The sequence below is a fragment of the Sciurus vulgaris genome (assembly GCF_902686455.1).
Source record: "Sciurus vulgaris genome assembly, chromosome: 16".
Classification (NCBI taxonomy): Eukaryota; Metazoa; Chordata; class Mammalia; order Rodentia; family Sciuridae; genus Sciurus; species Sciurus vulgaris.
In genome coordinates this window covers 66,585,266-66,608,760 of record NC_136477.1, presented here as the reverse complement: position 1 = coordinate 66,608,760, position 23,495 = coordinate 66,585,266, and the positions used below count along the sequence as shown (strand labels likewise).

General features: G+C 36.0%; 1 protein-coding gene and 1 pseudogene across 2 annotated transcripts in view; both read left to right on the top strand.

The window, feature by feature from the left end:
- LOC306646623 (zinc finger protein 610-like) overlaps positions 1–23,495 on the top strand; it is an 827,359-nt gene that overhangs the window by 460,926 nt on the left and 342,938 nt on the right. The gene's annotated exons all lie outside the window — the stretch shown is intronic.
- LOC306646449 (chromodomain-helicase-DNA-binding protein 1-like) overlaps positions 1,242–23,495 on the top strand; it is a 46,275-nt pseudogene continuing 24,021 nt past the window's right edge. The window contains exons 1-8 of the transcript in view: positions 1,242–1,400; positions 4,393–4,506; positions 5,302–5,409; positions 6,250–6,281; positions 9,997–10,078; positions 12,201–12,363; positions 15,764–15,919; positions 16,503–16,603. The product of the transcript in view is annotated as a chromodomain-helicase-DNA-binding protein 1-like (transcript). The remainder of the gene's footprint in view (positions 1,401–4,392; positions 4,507–5,301; positions 5,410–6,249; positions 6,282–9,996; positions 10,079–12,200; positions 12,364–15,763; positions 15,920–16,502; positions 16,604–23,495) is intronic.

The following is a 23,495-nucleotide window of genomic DNA, read 5'->3' as shown; positions in this document are numbered from 1 at the left end:
AGTACAATCTTCCCATCTCAAGACCCTGAACCTTAGATTTGTCTGTGGAGTCTTTTTTGCCAAATAAAGTAACGTACTCACTGATTTTAGGGTCTACCCATGAACTCTTTGAAGGTCACTCTTTATCTAGCACTCCGTCCTTTTACTTTTGCAATATTTATAGATAGATAGATAGATGCTCATACATTTTCATTCTTATCTCTTCTTCTCTTTTGAAGCATACAATCCTATTTTCATTTTGTCCTTTAGCATGTGTCACTCCACAGCCCAGTTGTGCTAGGTTGTGGAAAGGCCAGAGAAGGTGCTTGAAGACAGCATGGGGGACATGATTCATTGGGGTAATCTTATAGCAGATCAGTGGCAGCTCCAGGAAGAATTCCATGGCAACAGACAGACTGAAAGCATCTGTGTTCCTTAAGATGTTTCTCCAAGCCGTACCTTTCTTTCTTGTGGTGTTTTGCCTAGTGGCACTGGCCAAATGAGTGACATGTATCCTTTTCCCAATGTCCTCAGTTCTTTGTTCATCCCCATTCAGGGGGATTTAAGTGTTAGACTGAAGAAGCAGTGACATTATCATTAGTTTGATTGTATGACCAGCATCCCAAGGAGAAACTGACTAGTATACATGCAAAAAACTAGCTTTTTACACATAACACTAACTTGCCCTAGGTCCCAGTGTGCATGAGAAAAATTCAGTGTCCCTTAAGATAATATGTATCTGAACTTTCCAGATCAGGCTTGCTCTCACTCTTCCCTTAATTTTGGTAGGTTTTTTGGGAGCAGAAAGGGAACATCCAGGGTCATAGTGTTTTACTATTCCCCTTTTCTTTAGTAACAACACAGCACAAATGGCAAATTAAAATGGGTGCCTTTATGCAATCACATAAACAATTCTTGTGTTGTTTGTTAAGTTGCATCATTACTGGGAGCACTTCATTTCCATGAAAGGACAATGGCATGAGCTGGGCATTAGAGAACAAATCTCAAGCTGAGTTTCTCATCAATTAACACTGATTATAATAACAATAACAATAACAATAACTTATTATAGATAATAAGTCTATCAATAACACTGACAGACTATTTTAGGGCTTTGATTGGTGACCCAAGTCTGCACATAAAGTTATTTGGAAATCAGCTCTTTTTATACATAGAACTTCCCAGTAAATGATATGGGCAGTAAAGTTTGAGATTAAGGGAATGTGAGCCATGTCCTTCATTCATAATCTTAGAACTTAGCCCACATATATGTCTACTCTCTGGTTTTGCTGTATTTTTTATTTCTAGAAATTCATCTATGCACTTATCAACTGGAGGGAGTCAACTGGCTGGCCCAACACTTCCTCTGTCAGAATGACTACATCCTGGGAGATGAGATGGGCCTTGCTAAGACCTGCCAGGTTAGTGTGGAACAAGCACTTTTCACCTCCACTGAAATACCTCCTCACATTTCATTCATCTTAGCTGTTAGCTACAAGATCTATTTTTATACTAGGATGTGAAATGCCTCACTTTTATTAAGAGATCACAAACTTGGAGTTGATTTTTCCAGTTGTGGGAGTGGTTAAGAATAGTGTCATTTCCCTTATTTTATCTGAGCTTTGACATGTATCTGTGAAAAGAGTTAGTTATTTGAGTTAGAAGTGCAGTTAATGGGCCCAGACTTAGGACTTTTCTCTGTGTTAAGCTTGTATACTTGCCCAAGGATCAAATTGACTCTAACCTCCTTAGTAACACTTTATGGACTTAACTGTATTGCTTCTAATTTTAATCTCCCTTCCTCAGTTTGAGTGGGTGGGGGTGGGGCTGCTTCCCATTTTTATACTCTGTTAGAGAAATAAAGAGGAAGGACACAGTTTTCCAAAATACAACTTAGCTATCTAATAGCCTTAAAAGGGGGTGAGGTATGGGGTTGGGGTTTTATCTCTGTTACAGCACTTGCCTAGCATGTGTGAGGCACCTTGTTCAGTTCTTAGCACCACATATAAATAAATAAAATAAAGATTCATTGAAAACTAAAAAAAATTTTTTAATAAAGTGGTGCAGGTGAGGTACAGCCTAGAAACCTGGAGAATCAGATGTGGCTTTCTTGGGCATTGATCAGTAGGTAGTGTGTTGAAATTGATGCTTCTGTCAGGATAATCAGCAATACTGCCCTGGGTTGACATATGTGGGCTTGGATTAATGGAAAATCAGTCACGACACCCCTTGGGTTAATGACACAAGGATTATTTACCTGAAAGATTCCAAAGATATCCTGGTATAATTATGATATATGTCACAGGCATTTTGATCAGAAATTAGGAAGATAAAAACTTCCTAATCCCAAGAAAGTTTTACTAGTGGTCACTGGTGAGAATGAGCAAGGATCTCATCATCTTTTTAGAAGTTCAATGTCCTCTTCAATGCTCACCTTACATATATAAAATTTGAGCTGGAGCAGTGCTATGTGGAGGCTTGCCTGACCATATGTTGAAGGCTACTTTACTTAGGCCAGGTGTACCTCTCCAATCTTGGGATTATTCAGAACACAATATGACCTCTCAGTAAGGTCCCCTGAGATTTATCAGTGATTCTTCTTAGCTTTCTTGGACAAAGAAAATGTTCCTGGTTTATTCCTGCACTGAGAAATATGAAACTAGAATAAATCTCAGATTCCCGGAGGTATCCTCCCCATAATCTCTTTTGTCTCAGTCATTGAAATTGTCCTACTGACTTCATTGAGAGCCAGAAAATTCCACTTGTCTTTTGCTTTTCCAGCTCTAGTTTTAATTCTTTAAATATATACCAACTCCCAATGTCTTGTGGTAAAAATGTGTTTAGAATTTTTGCATCTACATTATGAAACATATTAGTTTGCATTTTTTCTTTCTTATATGTTTTTGCCTGGTTTTAGTATTAGGGTAAAACTGGCCTCATAGAAAAAATTGAAAAGCATTCCTCCTCAATTATCAGGAAGAGTTATGTAGAATTGTTACTGTTTCTGTTTTAGATGTTTGATAGAATTCACTAATGACTTCAAATTTATTTTGTAGACACATCTGATTTTTGGAAATAAAAGGTAAACTTTTTTTCTAAATTGTATCTTCAGGTACAATTCTGCTAAACAGAATGATTTTAATACAGTTAAGTCACTTAATACAGGGTTGCTCTTGGCACACTTTGAGCTGGGATAGTTACCTAAGAAAATAATTTCCTTTATAAAATTAATATGATCATGTCAAAGAAAGTGAACTGCCACTCTATCATCACAGTCCTCTAACCACCTGCAAGCAGCAAGATATATTTTATATCGATGAAATTATAGTGCACATATAGCTCATATGGTTTCTATTTGTTAATGTACCACTGCCACTGTAATGTTGCATTTTATTATATTCACAATCATTTTCAACTGGCTGCATACAATGCCATCAGGAGAATTTATTATTTACTTAAATGTTCTGTTGATGAGGAATCATGAGTTCCCCCTTTTTGGGGGGTTACTTAAATTAATTTTGATGTGAACATCTTTGAGCATACAGTTTTCACAGGATTTTGAGGCATATTTTTTTCCCCAGAAATAGCACAGTATTTGGGGAAGCAAGCTCTTCAAGTGTTTTTGTTTATTGATAGTACTCTTTTTCCTTGTATATCACAACTTTAGAGTCATAAGTGCCTTCAGGCATCTCCTGAAGTATGCCCATTTGACTTTACAAAGTTACATTTTATACACTTACATCTTATGAGAATGATAATAAATTCTATTGTCCCCATTTGAATGTGTGTTCTAGATATAGCATATGCAAATATGACATAAAAAATTTCACTCTTCAGTATAATCATAAGGCACCAACTAAAAAAGACCAAGGGTTTTTATCTGTTTTGTTCACATAGAACTTGAGCCAATAGAAGGTACTCTATAAATTTTTATAGAAGGAAGGAAAACACAGAAGGTGGAGGCAGTTGGGAAGGAAGAAAAGCACTTTCATCAGGTCAGCTGGACCATTGACAGAGGCTACAATGTGTGAGTCCTGTTTATAGTCAGGTCTTAGCACTTCTGGCTTGATGTTTTCAAGTATGCCTGCTCTCTTCCATCAGTTGGGTCAGTTTCATTGATTTCTGTTTTTCCTGACTTTTGTTTGTGTTAGAGTTTCAGTTACATAAATATTGAGCCTTATTCCTTGTTAACTCCTGAAGTAATTGAACACCATCAATTCCCTCGGCAAGTCCACTGAGGCTTACCTGATTTTGCTTTAGGAACATGCTAGTGTCCTAATGTGCAAAAGATTACATAATTCTTTATGAAGCAAGTCATATATAAGAGTTTGTGATTTCAACCCACAGCTGTGGGAACTCTCTTGTTTCTTATGGGAAAAGGTGATTAAAAACTGCCTTCTTCCTTTGTTCCAGATGATTGCTCTCATCATTTATTTAGCAGGAAAGATAAATGATGAAAGACCATTTCTGATTCTCTGTCCCCTATATGTTTTGAACAAGTAGAAAGAAGAGATGGAAAGGTACAGAGTGGATGTAGCTGGACTTGTGTTATTTATGTTGATTTTGTTCTAGATGATGTGTAAAATAGCATAAATCAAAATCTTGTCATATTCAATGTTTTTATTCCAGAATGCTTGAACCAAAACAGTGTAGGTTAAGACACAAGATCTGATGGGGGGGGCATAATGGGTGTTACTGTTACCATTCTGCAATTTCAAGGCTAGTACTCACTTTTTTTGTTCCTTTATTCATTACTGTCTGATTTTGAGATAAATAGATAACCTCTAGCATACCAATTGATGTCTTTGTTTCCTTTCTTTTATATATTTTTTAAATATTTGATTAATGGTTGCCCTAGTGATTATAATAAACATCTTCACTTAATATAATTTTGTACAGATTGATGCCAACAATTTCTATAGTATACAAAGCTTTGCTTCAATATAGTTTTGTCTCCCTTCTTAGTGCTCTTATTGTAATATAAATTGCATCTTTATGTATCATAAATAAATTTTACTTATCAAAAGGAGAAACTACTCTTCCCATAGAAACATAGTAACTAAAATGAAAAACATCATTGCATTTTCAGTTAGAACAAGACCCTCTTAGACCTGATCCTTCTCCCTGCTTACCACAGAACTTCCCCTGAGATTTAATCATTATTCTAGATAATAATTCAGACTCCCAGTACTCTTTCTGGTATCAGCACTTAATGAATGGTGTCTGCACATTGCAGTGCTTTCATGTCATGCACACACCATCACCATCTCATGACTTTAGTATTTGGGTTCATCTGCCTCTTTTCTTGGATTTAAATTTGCTCCATTTCTTTCCTGTGTAACATTTGCAGGGCACAAGGAGGAAAGAGCACATCTTCAGCAAGACCTAAAGCAGAAGTCACATTTTTATGTGCTGCTGACTACCTATGAGGTATTAATTTGTTTCTCTAAAACAAGATTTCCTAACCTGGATCCTTAGAAGTCATAAAATCCACTAAAATTATATTTAAATTTTTTGATAGCACACACTTTTCTAGGGGGACAGTCTACCTACATCACATTCTAAAAGAGGGACTATGACCAAACAAAGTGAAGTATTACTATGCTTCAAGTTAGCTCGATATATTTTCCTCTGGTTGATCAAGGGGGAAACCTTCCATGGAAAGTGACACTTTATCTTCCTCTGTTGATGACTAGCAGGAGGCTGGCAGGCAGGTGAGAGGGTTTTGTATACAGAGGCATCATGTCTGATAATGGGATTATAGGAATGGAGGATGCTTAATTCCAGTCTCATTTCATATCCTTGTTTAAGACTGGCTAACTGTAAGACCTTCCACTTAACCATACCTCCTTTCTGTTCATATGATAGTGCTACTTTAGGAATTGGGTTTCCTTTTTTTCTTTTTACAGAATTAACAAGTTAAAAGATTTAGATCCTGTGGTTTATGAGAGTTAAGAAGAAATAAGAAACTAGCTTATTAATATCAGAATTTATCAATTTCAGTGTTTTTATTATTTTAATTTCTTATTTATTTAGAACCAGGGATTAAGCCCAAGGGTGCTTAACCACTAAGCCACATCTCCAGCTCTTTTTATTTTTCATGTAGGACCAGATCTCACCAAGTTTCTTAGGGCCTCATTTAAGTTGCTGAGGCTTGCTTTGCACTGGTCATTCTCTTGCCTCAGTCTCCCAAAGTCATTGAGATTGCAGGTATGCACCACCATTCCCAACAATACCAGTCTTTTTAATGTGTCTTCCTTTATTTTTCAGATTTGCTTAAAAGATGCACCATTTCTGAAATCGTGAGTATATTTTACTCTATCAGAAACTGTGCTTGCTGTGTGTGTGTGGAAGTCTTGTCTCTTCTTACACTGTTTGGTACTTTGCCACTTTCCTGATATGTCTGGTCTGTCTTTGTTGGGTCCTGTTTATTCATAGGCAGGCATAGTGGGAGTCTTGCATTCTAATCTCTACTCATTAGCTATGTGTCCTTGAGTTAGTTATTTAGTTTTCTTGAACTTCACTGTCCTCAATGGTAAAGAGGGGATAGCGGTCTTTGGATGACTGTTTTGAGAACTGAGATTACTTCTACATGGTTGATGGTTGGTGTTTAGTAGTTCCTAGTTTTTTTTTTTTTTTTTTTTTTTTGTTGTTAGTTTTCATTTTGGTACTGGGGATTGAACCCAGGAGTTCTCTACCACTTAGCTACATCTCTCCTCCTATTTATTTTATTTTATCATGTTCAGACAGGGTATCTGTGAGTTGCCAAGGATGGCCTTGAATTGGTAATCCTCCTGCCTCAGTTCCCAGAATCTCCAGGATTACAGGTGGGTTCCACTGCATCCTGCCTAGATACTAGATTCATCACCTTGCAACTTGCATAGAAATCTTTCAGGACTGCTATTTGGTGATTTTACTGTAATATAGGAGGCTTTTCCTAGAAATACAAAGTTCTGTGGTATATATACACAATGGAATGTTATTCAGCCATGAAGAAGAATAAAATTATGGCATTTGCAGGTAAATGAATTGGAGAATATCATGCTAAATAAAATAAACCAATCCCAAAAAACAAAGGTCGAATGTTTACCCTGATCAGTGGATGATTAAACAGAATAGGGGTGCGGGTACAGGGTAAGAGAAGAATGGAGGAACTTTAGATTATGTAGAGGGAAATGAGAGGGGGAAGGAGGTGGGCGTATGAAAGATGGAATGAGACAGACATAATTACCTTGTGTACATGTATGATCACACTAATGGTTTGAATCTACATTGCATACAACCATATAAACAAAAAGTTGTACCTCATTTGTTTGTGTACAATAAATTAAAATGCAGTCTAGAAAAATAAAGACCTTAAAAAAAGAAATAACAAAGTAGCAATCAGTATTGTAGAATTAACTTTTTAGAAAGGATGTTTGAAGTATACTTCTAATTTGTCATTTTAAATTACATTTTGGTAGCCGGGATTAAACCCAGGGACACTTTACTACTGAGCTGCATGCCTGGCCCTTTTCATTGTTTAGTCTGAGATAGTCTCACTAAGTTGTTGAGGCTGGCCTTGAATTTGCCATCCTCCAGCTTCCCAAGTAGTTGTCATTATAGATGTGCACCATCCTGCCCTGTGTGTTGCTTTGCCATTCAGAGGTTTTGTTTTCAGAGTGCCTTATCAATATTTTAATATTTTTTTGCTCATCCAGGTTGTTGTGCATGGGTTTCTGTTGTAATTTGAACTACTAAAAACTAGGTCATAGATTTTATGACTATGCAGTATTTTGTTTTATTTAATTTATATTTAAATGAGTATATTATCTTTTCTTCAGAAGAGTATATGCTTTTCCTCTTTTTCATTCTTTTACTTTATTTCTTTAATGTCATGTCATGTTAATTTTATGTCATTTCATTTTATGGTGCTGGAAATTGAACCTTGGGCCTCCCACATGATAGGCAACTGCTCTACCACTAGTTATTCCCCCATCTCTTCTTTATATTCTTAATATCCAGCTTATCTTTTTTGAAGTCTCTCCATGGAAAGGAATTGTTGAGAGTTACTGGCAAAAACCAGGAAAGTAAATCATTAAGCTACCTCATGAGCCAATAGAGGGATAAGCAGTACAAAGATGTCTATGATACAAGGTAATATATGGCAAGTCTCAAAAGATAATAAAATCAGTACATAAATGTTCTTGCATACTTTATATAAATTGTCCCATTTAGGTTTCATGAAAACCCTAGTAGGCAGATATTATCATTCGTTTTACAAAAGAGGAAATTAACAGATCAATTATCCCAGTAAGGCAGAGCAGACATTTGAGCAAACATTCAAACCCAGCACTTGGTGCCATGGCTCTTCTTTCTAAGAGAGCTTCTCTAAGTATCTAGAAGCACTGGAATGTCACATTATTCTGCAGAAATATATTTTTATATCTCAGTCTGTTCTGAAAGCATTGTTGAGTGGAGTAAAGAACCTTAGTAACAAAGGAATATTTATAATGTTGACTTATAGTAAGAATCCCACAACGTAGGTATATTCTTTCAGTATATTTGGTAAGGTTATATTTCTCCATTACTATATTGTACATTTAGAATATAATTTCCTTTCATGAGTTATTCAGCCCACCTTCATTAATTGAACCAAATCCACCTCACATGGCCTTCTGCATTCAATATGCATTTTTAGATGTTTGTGTTTATACAAACCTCTGTCTAGTCCTTTCAAAGGAATAGAATCTAATCTACTTTGAATGGTACTATAGTATGGACACTTAGCACCTATGTCATAGCCACTGTTCAACCACCCTGGAACCCTATCTCCTTTTCATCCTTAAATGCATCTCCTGCTTCCACTGCCCAGTGCTCTCCTTGGACTCCCTGCCCTCTCTTTGGACCCCCAGATCACTCTTCACCTGCACCACTCTCATTAGGTAAATGGCAGTAGGCATCTCTGTTCCTCTAATTTTTTTCTGGAGACTCAGAGGAAGAAGCCTTCCTTTTTGTAGGCCAGCCTCTACACAGATCTTTATTTTAATTTTTCAGGAATTGTTCTTCTTTATCCACTGTTTTGCTTGACATACTTAGTTTTACAAGTACAAAAACCATGCAGTGGGATTCCATAATGTTACATACAAAATTAGAAGTTAAAAATTGCATAATTTATACTTTATTGTCTTTTGCATGATTTTCACATTTTTAAAAAGGATATTCAATATTTATATCTTCTTAGTTATTTTACAAGTATTTTTACAGCATAATATTTATCACTTTATCACCTATTATTGGATATTTAGTTTATTTTTTAGTTTTTTGCTATATTATAAGTATTACATCTTAGAATATCATCCAGTCCTTTTCCATATTTTGGATTGTTTTTAACATTTTTCCACCAGTAACATTTCTTTAAAATATGATTTTATGACTGATCTTCTTGAGAAATTGCTGTCATAACCTACTCTACTACAAAACATACTCTGGCCATAGCCAGGGATGACCTCTATGCTAACAAGTGCAGTAGCAGCATCTTCCTGAACATATCTGTCATCCTGTTTACCACCCCTCCATTTTAAAGTCTTTTGATTTTCCTTATGGTTTTGAATCTTAGCTCTACCTTTATAATCTCAACCTATTTACCTAACCTTTCTGAATTTTAGTCTCCTTGTTGGCACAATTATGGTTGCTTATCTTATTCTTTTGGATTAAATAACACATAAATCCACAAGCATAATATCTGATACATAGTACAAGATTATAAATGTGTCCTTTTATTTTCTGTTTCTGGCCCCTTACTTCCTGCATAGATCTTTCTCATCTTGGCAAAAAAAAAAATAAAATAAAATAAAATAAAATAAAATAAAAAAGCACTTGGTAACCTATGAGATAGGAAAATCATGATTCCAGGTATATTTATAAGAGTGGGATTACTGTTAATCTTTCTAACAAGCCACAATTTTGTAGTAAGATGTGGTTGTGAGAAATGTGTTTGAGCTACCTGAAAATGAATGTTTGGATTTTCTCTCATAGCTTCACATGGAGGATTCTTGTTGTGGATGGAGCTCACAGATTGAAAAATCAAAGTTCTCTGCTACATAAGACACTTTCAGAGGTAAACCCAAAGGATAGTCTTTGTTTTTATATAACCATCCTTCATTTTTTAATTGATTTTATTTTTTAGAGCAAGTTAGGTTTCCAACAAAATTCAATAGAAGGTATAGAGAGTTTCCATATGTCCCCTGCCCCTTTACACACATGCTCCCCCCATTATCACCATCTCCCTGAAGAGAGATGTTAAAACTAATGAACCTGCATTGACACATCAGAATAACCCAGAGTCCATAATTTATGGAATCACTTTTGCTATTGAACATAATTTGAGTTTGGAAAAATCAGTATTAATATGTATTCACCATTATAGTATCACACAGAATGGTTTCACAGGCTTAAAAATCTTATATCCTATGTATTCATTGTTCTTTCTCCTCTCTAACTCCCCTTTGAAAACATGTAATTTAGGTCTGTACATAGTGAACTAAATATGTTTTTGACAGATTTCTGCAGGGCTAAATGAACCTGTTTTGGGGGGTTAGGGGGAGTGACAAAAGTAGTATTGAATATGGCTAATTACTTTTTCTTTCTCTTTTATATAGGAGATAATATTTACTAAAATTCAGTTATCAAATGAGCAAGAACCTACTCCAATAAAATACATTTTTTTTGGAGATGTTTCAACTCTCTTCTGAGTGTCTTTGATTTTCTGGAAAAAAATGATCTTATAGTTCTGCCTGCAGTTGCAGAAATATTGGACATACCTTACCACCCCCCCCCCATTAACCTAGTCAAAAATTTTGACCATTCACATGGATTCATGAAAAGAAAAATTTCTTATAGAACATTGCCTCCAATCTCTCATCTGTCATATTTTTTGTTATGATACACTTGATTTCATTCCCTTCTCTCAATCTCTTGTATCATTCTGGCAAAGTAGGTGAGAAACATCATTGTAATCTAGTGCTGCCCTTTTTTGCTGAGAAGCCAGTGGAATGTGAACTACATTCTCCTTGTTTACCTGGTGAAAGTTTACTCACTCCTGAGAAACACTTGGTAATTTCTGAGATGATAATTGAAATTTGGTCCTCATCCTATAATAAATCACTTAACTTTGAGTACATTTAGTGGAAAATCTTAGATCCAAATTCTGTATTTAATGGCCTAGAAGTTGCAGTTTTTAGAGTCTTATTGAAGATGTAATCAGTTTTTATTAGGTTCAAACATTTTTATCCCCTGTCTGGTAAGGCATTCTCTCTCTCTGGTGTCCTCTTTTCCATCTTTGCAGGGACCCTTGGTTGTGTCTATTTGCCATAAGTTTGTACTTTAATATTTAAAATAATATATATAAATAGGATATGACTTTTCAACTTTGCTGTATTATTTAAGTCTCCTGGTACAAGCTCTTGTGTCAGTTCAGAGGTTGACCTTACTTGGCCTAATACTTTTGTTGTTTTTCTTCCTTTATTCATCTCTCCTGTTATTGGTGTTCTTATCTGTTTCTCAATGTTTCTCCATTTTTTTGTTGTTGTTGTTGATGCTGGTGATAGACCCAGAGTTTCATGCATGCTAGGAAAGTGATCTGACAGTGAGCCACATGCCCTTCCCTGTTTCTCAAAAATTTAAAGAAGTTCTTTCTTTATTGGATTTCTTATGGCAGAATGTCAAGAAACATCCAGAAATCTTGATGTCCTGCATCTGATGTACTGCAAAGTTTTATAAACAGATATTTTGTTAGTGTACATCTTGTTTCGTGCTTGCAGCAGAGAGGCCTGAAGCTGTAACTCTGGCTTTTCAAACACCTTGGGTTTATGTATTTACTCAGATGCCTGAATTAACTCCTCTTTTGGGTCATAACATTTTTGAATCCTTACATAGATTGAATAATAATAACCATAGTGAATAATTGTGTAATATTCAGAGTTCACAAAGTGATGTTACTTACATTCCTATGACAGTGTCTTCTTTACAGATTATTAACCCCTTCATTTAGTTGAAACTGAAGAGATATTATCTTCTACATTAAACAGTGTACCACTTGAACTTGAGTCTCCTGATTTCATGTGCCTTAACTCATTCCATTAAATCATGCCACTCTGCATTTCAATAAATGTTGTCATGAGTAATTCAGCTTTGCTTCCCAATGTTATAGAATTTTAATTGCATTTATTTACATATTCTAGTTCTCAGTGGTTTTCAGTCTCCTGTTGACTGGAACTCCTACCCAAAACAGCCTCCAAAAGCTCCACTCTCTCCTCAGTTTTGTGGAACCTGAGCTTTTTTCCAAGGAATCGGTGGAAGATTTTGTTCAATATTACCAGGATATTGAAAAAGAGTCCAATCAGCTTAATTCCCATTCAACAAATCATCCCCAAGAGATTTTGACACACAAACTTCCCTAATGCATAACAGTTATAGATAGAAAAGAAAGGGAATGGATTACCAGAGGATTCATGCAGTTCTTCAGATAAAGAACCACAAACACAAGGCAGATGTTGGGTACCTCATGTTGTGTCCAGTTATCTGCTATTCATGACTCTTATTTGCTTGTTACATGATTCTACACTGGGGCTTATTTGGTTCGTTTTTGGAAGAAGGTAGAAAGTACCAATTGATCTGTATACTTTTTTTTAAACCAACTTGTAATTTTCTTTTTAATTTTTTTTCTTTTTGTGGTATTGGAGATTGAAGCCAGGGGTGCTTTACCACTGAGATACATTCCCTGTGCTTTTGTAAAAATTTGTAAACAGCATCTTGCTAAGATTCTTAGGCTGGCCTTCAACTTGCCATCCTTCTTTCTCAAGTATATGTTACCATGCCTGGCTTCAAATTATAAATTATTATAAAGACTTTACTTTCCATGCCACTTCCCAGTGCAGAAAAGTATGGGCATGCTGTAGTCCCTAACTGCCCATAATAATTCTGCAACATTGGTTTTTCTCTTTAACACTTTGCAGAAACCAAAAGTCTGAGATGAGTGGGGAGTGGGAGTGAAAAGGTAAGCCTTCATCCATATAACCGGCAACTTTCTCTTATACCTTTGCCCCTCTGCCTTGTGGAATTACCTGAATATTTGTGTAATATCTGAATGTCCTAGGCTAATTATCCAAAACAAATTGCAGGAGGCCAACTAGTGATTATGTACATACTGGTTAAATATGAGTTGCAAGACTTCTTATAGCACAAATTCCCATACCACAGGATAAAGATTACCTCATGAACCTGCTCTGATTGATTTCTCCCATGATTAGAGTTGCCAGATAAAATATAGAACATCCAATTACATGTGACATGGGACAAACTTGTATTGGAAAACTATTAATTGTTTATCTGAATTTCAGATTTAGCTGGTTGCTTGTATTTTTATTTTCTGTTTCTGATAATCCTATGTAAAGTTAATTCTAATTTAGCATTATTTTTGAAGATCAGGATACCTGGTCAATGCGCAAGGGATTAGAAGTCAAAAACTCAAGTTTGAATGCTGGCAATATTCACATTCACCTGTGTTTCCTTGGATATGTTGCTTAATTCCTCTGAGACTCACTTAACTGTTGTAAAAAATAGTGACAGTATTACTTGCCATACATTTCTAGTCTGTTATGCTGCTCTGTGAGATTAAATGCAAGAATACTCTGGAAAACAGTTTCTTGAAAATGAGATTATTAATAAGAAGAATCAAGCTCTTTGAATTTTGTATTTTGGGGTTTAAAAGCCAGGAACAAGTCCAGAAGAAATATGGAAGAACCCAGTAAAGGCAGAAATCAGATGGTTCTCTAATTATGTGTGTTCAGCTTACAATTTTTTGACTTTACCATTTTACAAAAGCATTACACATTCAATAGAAACAGTACTTTGAATTTTGAATTTTTATTGATGTACATATTTGTGCTTATTTTTTAGGTATTGGTGTTTTGATTCATGTATACATTGAGTAGTGATCAATTTAGATAATTAGCATATCATATACTCAAAGTTCTTTTTTCCATTTTTTTAATTAAAAATCATAAATTTACATAGGGCAATGTTCTTTGATTCATTCTGTTATTTATTTCCCTTCCCCACCACCCCTCCCCCCTCTTTTACCTCTATACAGTCCTTCCTTCCTCCATTCTTACCACCCTCCTTATCCCTAGCCCTAAACCTAACCCTAACCCTAACCCTAATGCTAACCCCTCCCACCCCCCATTATATGTCCTCATCCGCTTATCAGCGAGACCATTCGTCCTTTAGTTTTTTGAGATTGGCTTATCTCACTTAGCATGATATTCTCCAATTTCATCCATTTGCCTGTAAATGCCATAATTTTATCATTCTTCATGGCAGAGTAATATTCCATTGTATATATATGCCACAGTTTATTTATATATATATATTTTTTTTATTGTAAACAAATGGGATACATGTTGTTTCTCTGTTTGTACATGGCATAAAGGCATACCATTTGTGTAATCATAAATTTACATAGAGTAATGTTGTTTGATTCATTCTGTTATTTTTCCCTTCCCCCCACCCCTCCCACCCCTCCCACCCCTCTCACCCCTCTCACCCCTCTTTTCCCTCTATACAGTCCTTCCTTCCTTCATACTTGCCCCCCTCCCTAACCCTAACTCTAACCCTAACACTAACCCTTCCCTCCCCCCATTATCCATTCATCAACTGAAGGGCGTCTAGGTTGGTTCCACAATCTGGCTATGGTGAATTGAACAGCTGTGCTCAAAATTCTTTATGTTGAGTATATTCAAAATTGTGTCTGAATTCTAACTGGTTTGAGATATAAAATGCATTATTGTTAGTTATATTAGAATGTTCAAAGTCATTAATTATTAGGAAAATGCAAATCATGACCACAATGAGAAACTACCTCACCCCAGTGAGAACGGTTATTACAAAAAGACAAAAAAACTAACAAATGCTAGCAAGGATGTGGTGAAAGGGGAATTCTGATATACTCCTGGCAGGAGTAAATTGGCCCAAACATAATGGAAAACAGAATGGAGTTTCCTCAAAAAACAAAAACTAGAACTGCTGTATAATTCAGCAATCCCATCAAATGAAGGGACATCAACATATCACAGAGATATCCCTACTCCCGTGTTTATTGCAGCACCATTCACAGTACCCATAATTTGGAACTAACCTAAATTTCCATTAGCAGATGAAAAAAGAAAGTATGGTGTATGTACACAATGGGATACTATTCAGTCATAAGATAACATGAGTATAAGTCTTTTCCAGGCTAGAGATATGTTATAACGTACTGTCCTGTGAGAGTGCCTGGCAGAAGTCACAATTCCCAAGTTCCCCAGGCAAACATGAGGATGAATATCTGATACTCTACAGTGTTCTATGTTGTCAGTGTTGTTTAGACACAGGTATTCAATCAATTACATAAAGTATTCAACAGTTTTTCATAAAATATTATTATGTTAGATTATTTTGCATGAGTTGACTATTGTAAGTGTTGTGAGCACATTTAATGTAGGGTAGGCTGAGCTGTGATGTTTGGTTTGTTAGGTCTGTTAAATACATTTTTTTACTGACATGATATTTTCAATTTGTGATGGGTTTATAAGAATGCAATCACTTTGTAAGTCCAGGAGTGTCTGTGCTGTGAAAATTGCTATACTAACCTAGAATGCAGAATTAGCTTGAAAATGAGGAAAGTAAATTGCTATATGTTCTCTAGTAGTTCAGTGCCTTTGTTGTATTTTTGAACCACTTTCTTGTATTTTTTTTCCTTACACAGCAAGTGAACTACACAACCTCTTCCAGCCATTTCTGCTGAGGAGAGTAAAAACTGAGGTAGCTACAGAGCTTCCCAAGAAGACAAAAGTAGTGATACACCATGTCATGTCAGCTTTGCAGAAAAAATACTACAAGGCTATTTTGATGAAAGACCAAGGTAATCACAAGGGAGTTCATTCATTTAGAAATTAATGAGGATGTGATTTGGGGGCAGGAAAATATTTTATAATTACACTCACTTTGCATAGCAAGAATGTAAGATAGCATTTTGTATTCTGAATGATAGGTCAGCTGCAGTAAACAATGGCAGTGTTAAGTGTATCAGACTTAGTTGTTGCATGATGAAATTTCTCTTTTTTCTTTTGCCTAGTTTTTCTTATTCCTTTCAAGGAAGCAAACACTTTTAAATATCCATTCATGCCTTTTGTCTTCCATTTGCTTTCCCCACCTCTTAAATCCACAATAGAAGTTAAAGAAGGAAATTTCAGAAATTTCCAGTCATTATAACAAACCACCCCCAAGTTCAATTTATAGACTATCTTCTCAAAACAAAGTGATGTATAGGAAAGTTCCATGTGGATATGCTCTTAATTCTCAGTGCAGAAGAGCCATTGGGAGTTAGTATAAATTTGAGGAATGTCCAATAAAATTAGTAAGGTTATTTATAAAGAGTTGGGTTTGTTTTTTGTTTTTGCTTTTGATTTGTTAGTCCATTTTTATTTCTCTCTTCAAAATTACAGATGCATTTGAAAATGAAATGGCAAAGAAAGTTAAACTTCAGAATATGTTATCCCAGCTTCAAAAGTCTGTGGATCACCCATATTTGTTTGATGGTGAGGCAGTGTCCTTTTCCCACATTGTTTTTCTTTAGTAGTTCTGGGTCCAATATCATAGCAGAATTCTTAAAAAAAAAAAAAAAACCTACCTGTATTTACTGTATGTATTTTGCTTATTCTCATTTTCTCTATATTACCTAATGTTATTCAGATTTCTTCAGATGTTCCTGTAATATTCTTTATGGCTATGTTTTTCTTTTTCTCTCCTAATCCAAGATCCACAGATTCTGTATTGCATTTGCCATGTCTCTATTTTTCTGCAATCTAGAAATGTTTTTAATCTTTTGGGAGGTGCAGGGAAGGGACCTTTTTGTCTCTCATGATGTTGACAGCTATGGAGAATAAAACTGGTAGTTTTACAGAATGTGTCATAATCTGGATTTGTCTGAGCATTTCTTTATGATTAGATTTTCTCTAGTCTTGAACCTACTCAGCCATTATGCCAAGTTTACCAGTGATCTCTGTGATGCCCAGTGATTGTCAGTTCACATTTCAGTTAACCTCTCAGAAACCCTTGACACAGTAGATCACTTTTTCCTTGAAATACTCTTCACTCAGCTTCTGAAGTAGCACTTTCACTTGATTTTTTTTACACACTCTGATAGGCAATCTCTGGCCATGGAGGCTCCAATATAGAAAGAATGCAAAAGGTTTGCTGTACTTGTGTTAAAGACTTTTTGCCAAGTAGCACTGTGAACTATTTAAAAGTTTAACAGGATTAATCAGATGCACATTAGAATATTTTTAAGGAAGAAGAGGCATTAGGAATGTAGATTTTGAAGGAAAACTTCAAGAATATTCTTTCTTTAAGTTTTAAAAATCTGTTCTAATTAGTTGTACATGGTGGTAGAATGCATTCATACATTTTTATAGATCATATATAAATAAAGTATAATTTCTCATTTTTCTGATTATACATGTAGGATCACATCAGTCATCCAGTCATATATGTACATGAGGTAAAAATGTCTGTTTCACTCAACTGTCCTTCTTACTCCCATACCTCTGCCCTTCCATTCACTCCCTCTACCTAATATAAAGTAACTCTAATCTTCCTCTACTCCACCTTATTGTGAATAAACATCTGCATAACAGAGAAAACATTTGGCCTTTAATTTTGGGTGTTTGGCTTATTTCACTTAGCATGACATTCTCTAACTCCATCCATTTACCAGTAAATGCCATAATTTCATTCTTTATTTAAAGCTGAGTAGTATTCTATCATATATATGTACCACATTTTCTTTATCCATTCATCTGTTGAAGGGTGTCCCTGGCTCTTTGTGGTACCAAATCCACGGATATTTGTCACCGCCTGCAGCAACAATTTGCATGGGTCTTATGGGTGGTGGACTGGAAACTGAGCCACTTCTATCTTTGGGCTGCTTCCTTGCTTGCTTGTTTATAGAGGATAGAGGAAATGAGGCTTACTTGCTTTGAGAGGAGAGAGAGAGAGAGAGAGACAGAGAGAGAGAGAGACTTTGCTTTCAGAGATATCTATGTCTTCTTAGTTTTCTGCTGCTTCTTACTGGTGCATCCTGCATCCTGTGAACTAAGGGTGCGTCTACCTAAGGTGGTTTAGTGATGTGTCTCAGTTCTCTGTCTGCGATCTGCCTTACGCCGCTTTCCGCTAGCTGCTGTACCGCTTCTTTCTACTAGCTGTTGCTTCTGCTGTCTTTTCTTTCTTCTTGCCCTATTTCTGCTAGCTGCTGTGTCTATATGCTAGCTGCTGTGCTTCCTCCTTCTGCTAATGGCTTCTCTGCGCTTCTTTCTGCTAGCTGCTGCCGTTGTTCTTCTTTCTACTAGCTGCTGTGTTTCCCTACTAGCTGCTGCACCACTTCTTTCTGCTAGTTGCTGCTGTGTGTTAGCTGCTGAGTTTTGCTCTCTCGCTCCACCTACGCTTATATCACCTCCAGGAGGCGGAGAGCAGGGCCACGCCTCTTACACAAAGATTAGGCCAGACGCTAAAAGTCTGAGCAGGCACAATTAGGAGTGTTCCAGAACACATGCACATACATTGTGTGCGTGGATGATAAATCACCTGAGTGTGCTTATGTCAATTAACCTCCTTACTGCCGATGTGATCAGGTTGCCATCCCGGCACCGCCAACATAGCACAGCCCCCAACAGAAGGGCAGCTATGTTGGTTTCATAGTTTAGCTATTGTGAATTGAGCTGCTATAAACATTGATGTGGCTGCATCACAGTAGTATGCTCATTTTAAGTGCTTTAGGTATAAACTAACAAGTGGGATACCTGAGTCAAATAGTGGTTCCATTCCAAGTTTTCTGAGGAATCATTATACTGCTTTCCATAATGGTTACACCAATTTGCATTCCCAGCAGCAATGTATGAGTGTACCTTTTTCCCCATATCCTAGTCAACATTTATTATTGCTTGTATTCTTGATAATTACCATTCTAATTGGAGTGGGAAGAAATCTTAGAGTAGTTTTGATTTGAATTTCTCTATTTGCTAGCAATGTTGAACATTTTTTTCATGTATTTGTTGATCGATTGTATAACTTCTGTGACATGTCTGTTAGCTCATTTATTGATTGGGTTATTTGATTTTGGTGTTAAGTTTTTTGAGTTCTTATATATAGAGATTAATGCTTTATCTGAGGTGCATGTGGTAAAGATTTTCTCCCACTCTGTCGGCTTTCTCTTCACATTATTGTTTCTTTTGCTGAGAAGAAGCTTTTTAGTTTGAATCCATTTCACTTATTGATTCTTGATTAAACATATTGCACTTTAGGGGTCTTGTTAAGGAAATCAGATCCTAGGCCAAAATGGTATAGATTTGGGCCTAGTTTTTCTATTAGGCCTGAGTCTTTGATCCACTTTGAGTTGAGTTTCATGCAGGGTGAGAGATAAAGGTGTAATTTCATTTTGTTACATGTTCTTTCCATTTTTCCCAGCACCAGTTGTTAAATAGGCTATCTTTTCTCCAGTGAATATTTTTGGCACACTTGTCTAGTATGAGATACCTGTTTTTATGTGGGTTTGTTTCTGTGTCTTCTATTTTGTACTATCTATGTGTCTGTTTTGGCACCAAACCATGCTGCTTTTATTACTATACCTCTGTAGTATAGTTTAAGGTCTGGTAATGTGATGTCTCCTCTTTCACTATTCTTGCTAAGGATTGCTTTGGCTATTCTGGATCTCTAATTTTTCCAAATGAATTTCATTATTGTTTTTTCTAGTTCTATAAGGAAAGTTATTGGGATTTTAATAGAATTGCATTAAATTTGTATAACACTTTTGGTAGTATGGCCATTTTGATAATATTAATTCTGCCTTTCCAGAAGCATGGGAGATCTTTCCATCCTCTAATGTCATCTTCAGTTTCTTTCTTTAGTGTTCTGTAGTTTTCATTGTAGAGCTCTTTCACCTATTTTGTTAGATTGATACCTCTTTTTTTTTTTTTTTCTTGAGGTTACTATGAATGGGATAGTTTACTCTCTTTTTTGGGAGGAGGGGGATAATTTTCTTTATTTCTCTTTTAGTGAATTCATTACTAATGTATAGGAAGGTGTTTAATTTATGGGTATTGATTTTATATAATGCTTCTTTGCTGAATTTATTTATTCTAGAATTTTTCTGGTGGAATTTTTTAGATCTTCTAAATAAATAATCATGTTATTGGCAAATAGTGATAGTTTGAGTTCTTCTTTATCTATTTGTACACCTTTAATTTCTTTCTCTTTTCTAATTGAACTGGCTAGATTTTCAAGGATATTGTTACATAAAAGTGATGAAAGGCTATCCTTGTTTTGTTCCAGATTTTAGAGGGAATGCTTTCCAATTTTTCTCCATTTAGAATTATGTTGGCCTTGGGTTTAGCATATGTGGCTTTTACGATGTTGAGGTATGTTCCTACTATACCTAAGTTTTTCTAGATATTTAAATATGATGGGGTTCTGTATTTTGTCAAATGCTTTTTCTTCATCTATTGAGATAATGATTTTTGTTTTTAAGTCAATTGATATGATGAATTACATTTATTATTTTCCATATGTTGAACCAATTCTGCATCCCTGGGATGAATGACATTTGATAGTGGTACACTATCTTTTTAATATTTTTGGTAGAAATTTTCCAGTATTTTATTGAGAATTTTTGCATCTGTGTTTATCAGGGATATTGGTCTGAAGTTTTCTCTCCTTAATGTGTCTTTATTTTATTTTGTACCAAGTTGATATTAGTCTCATAGAATGAGTTTGGAAAGGTTCCCTCCTTATATTTCATGGAATAATTTGAGGAGTATTGGTATTAATTCTTCTTCAAAGATATTGTATAACTCAGCTGAGAATCCATCTGGTTCTGGGCTTTTCATAATTGGTAGGCTTTTGGATGGATTTTCCTATTTAATTACTTAAAATTATTCTCTTTAGATCATGTATGATCTCCCGATTCAGATTAGATAAGTCATATATCTCTAGATATATTTCAATATCTGCAGTATTTTCTTTTGTTAGAGTATAAATTTTCAAAATAGTTTTTAATTATTCTGTATTTCAGTTGGTCTGTTGTGATATTTCCCTTTTCATCTTGTATTTTGTTAATTCAGGTTTTCTCTACCTTTCTCTTCATTAGTGTGGCTAGGGATTTATCAATTTTAGTGATTTTTCAAAGAACCAACTTTTTGTTTTGCTAATTTTGTTTCTTTTTTGATTTCATTGATTTCATTTCTGATTTTATATCCTATCTTCTCCTGTTTTGGGTTTTGATATGTTCTTTTTCTAGGGCTTTGAGATATAATCAGGTCATTTATTTGTTGAGTTTTCATTCTTTTAATAAATGAGCTCAATACAGTTAACTTTCCTCTTAGTACTGCCTTCAATGTGTCCCAGAGATTTTGGTTGTTGTATCTGTATTTTCATTTACTCTAGGTATTTTTTTATTTCATCATTGATTTCTTCTACTATCCATTTGTCATTCAATAGTGTATTAGTCTCCATATGTTAGAGTAGCTTCTATTTTTTATCTTATCATTGATTTCTAATTTCAGTCCATTATGATCTGATAAACTGTAGGGTATTATCTCAATTTTTTTTGTATTTACTAAGAGTTACTTTGTGGCATAAGATGTGGTTTGTTTTAGAGAAGGATCCATGTACTGCTGAGAAAAAAGTGTTTTGCTCATTTATTTATGAAATATTGTACATATGTCTGTTAAGTCTAAGTTATTTATTGTATTATTGAGTGCTATAGCTTCTTTATTTAGATTTTGTTTAGATCTGTCCAGTAGTGAGAGAGATCTGTTAAAGTCACCCAGTATTATTGTGCTGTGGTCTATTTGATTCTTGAAATTGTGAAGGGTTTGATGTACATAGATGCTTCATTGTTTGGGGCACAAGTATTTATAATTGTATGTCTTGCTGATGTATAATTCCCTTCAATAGAATGAAATGACCTTCTTTGTCCCTTCTGATTAACTTTGGCTAGTGTCCCGGCCTGCAGGACATCAACGGGTACCTGGAGGGGGGTGCTGGGATTGAAAGAGACAAGAGACACGAGAAATGGAGACAAGACAAAAGCCTGATCAAGTCTCGTTTATTAGAAGAATTAACACAGTTAATATAAAGTACAGAAACCAATCAGAGTAAAGCGCGGGAAGGCAAGACTAGTCTCGCGCCAGAACTCCAATAAGGAAGTGTAATTGTCCAATCATGAAGCACCACGCAATCTAGTGTGATGCACCTGGTATAGTCTGACAGGTGTGTAAACAGGTAATGGCACGCCCCGCCAGCATCCGGCAGGCGCCATCTTAGCTCAGCATGAGGCACGGCAGGGGGTGTGACCATGAGTCAAAGCGCCTGACCTTGAGGCAAGGCAGGGCGCGTGACCTGCCGGCTCCGGACAGGTCCCCCTTTTTTATTTTATAGAGCTGGAGTGACAATCCCTCGGGAACTGCGCCTGTCTTAGGTTGTCCGTGCCAGAGCAGCATCCTTACCCATCATTGGATAATGAGGCTCTTGCCCTCATTTCCTGTCTTAGGTTGGTATGCGCTCCCACGAATCTTACCCATCATTGGCTGACCAGTTCAGCGCACAGGGGTGATGGTCTATTGCGATCTAATATTGATCAAATGTTGCACCATCACAATCCATCATCTCCAGCCGATGGTAATGAACCTGAATAGGTTTTGCCTGTATAGCCTCAATTTGAGCTTTGATGAAAGCCATAATCTTGTTGAATATCAAAGGACCTATAGATATGACTAGCAGCAAGAAAAGGAGGGGACCTAAGAAGGGAAGGAGATAGGGAAGGAGTCCACTGAATCCGGTCCATAGTGGATTATCAGCCAGTGCTCGTCGGCGTTTTTCTAGGTCTTCTTGCAGCTGTTTGATCTTGTCCTTAACGATTCCTGACTTGTTGGCATAGAAGCAGCACTTCTCATGGTTTGTTTTTGAGCTCCAGTAAATACTCACGAGCCTTAGCAGGGTCCTCAAACCCTGCATGGCTGTAGGAGAGCAGTGAACAGGCAGCCATCATCCAGAGAAGCAATGTTTTGTTCATTCCTGTGGAAGGAAAAGAAAAGACTCTCAGGGATGCTTTTTATCCCTGGAGGAGGTAACTTCATTAACTTGGCGTACAAGGCGCTCTGGCATCCATCTTGCTGCATCAGCTTTCTGAGAGAAGATGCAGACTGAACCTCAACCCCAGATTAAGACTGGGTCTGGACCATGCCATGAACCATCCAATGGATCTTTCCATTTTACCATGGCAAAATGTTTTTGAGATTCCGGGTGCCAGGAACGATCAGCGGCAGATTTCCCATCATCATCCATTTTTAAAAAATTGAGAATGAGTAAAGCATGATTGAGTATATTATGGGGAGAACCCTTGATTGGGTACCATTCCCCCTTTTTTATTTTATCAATAGTAGTTT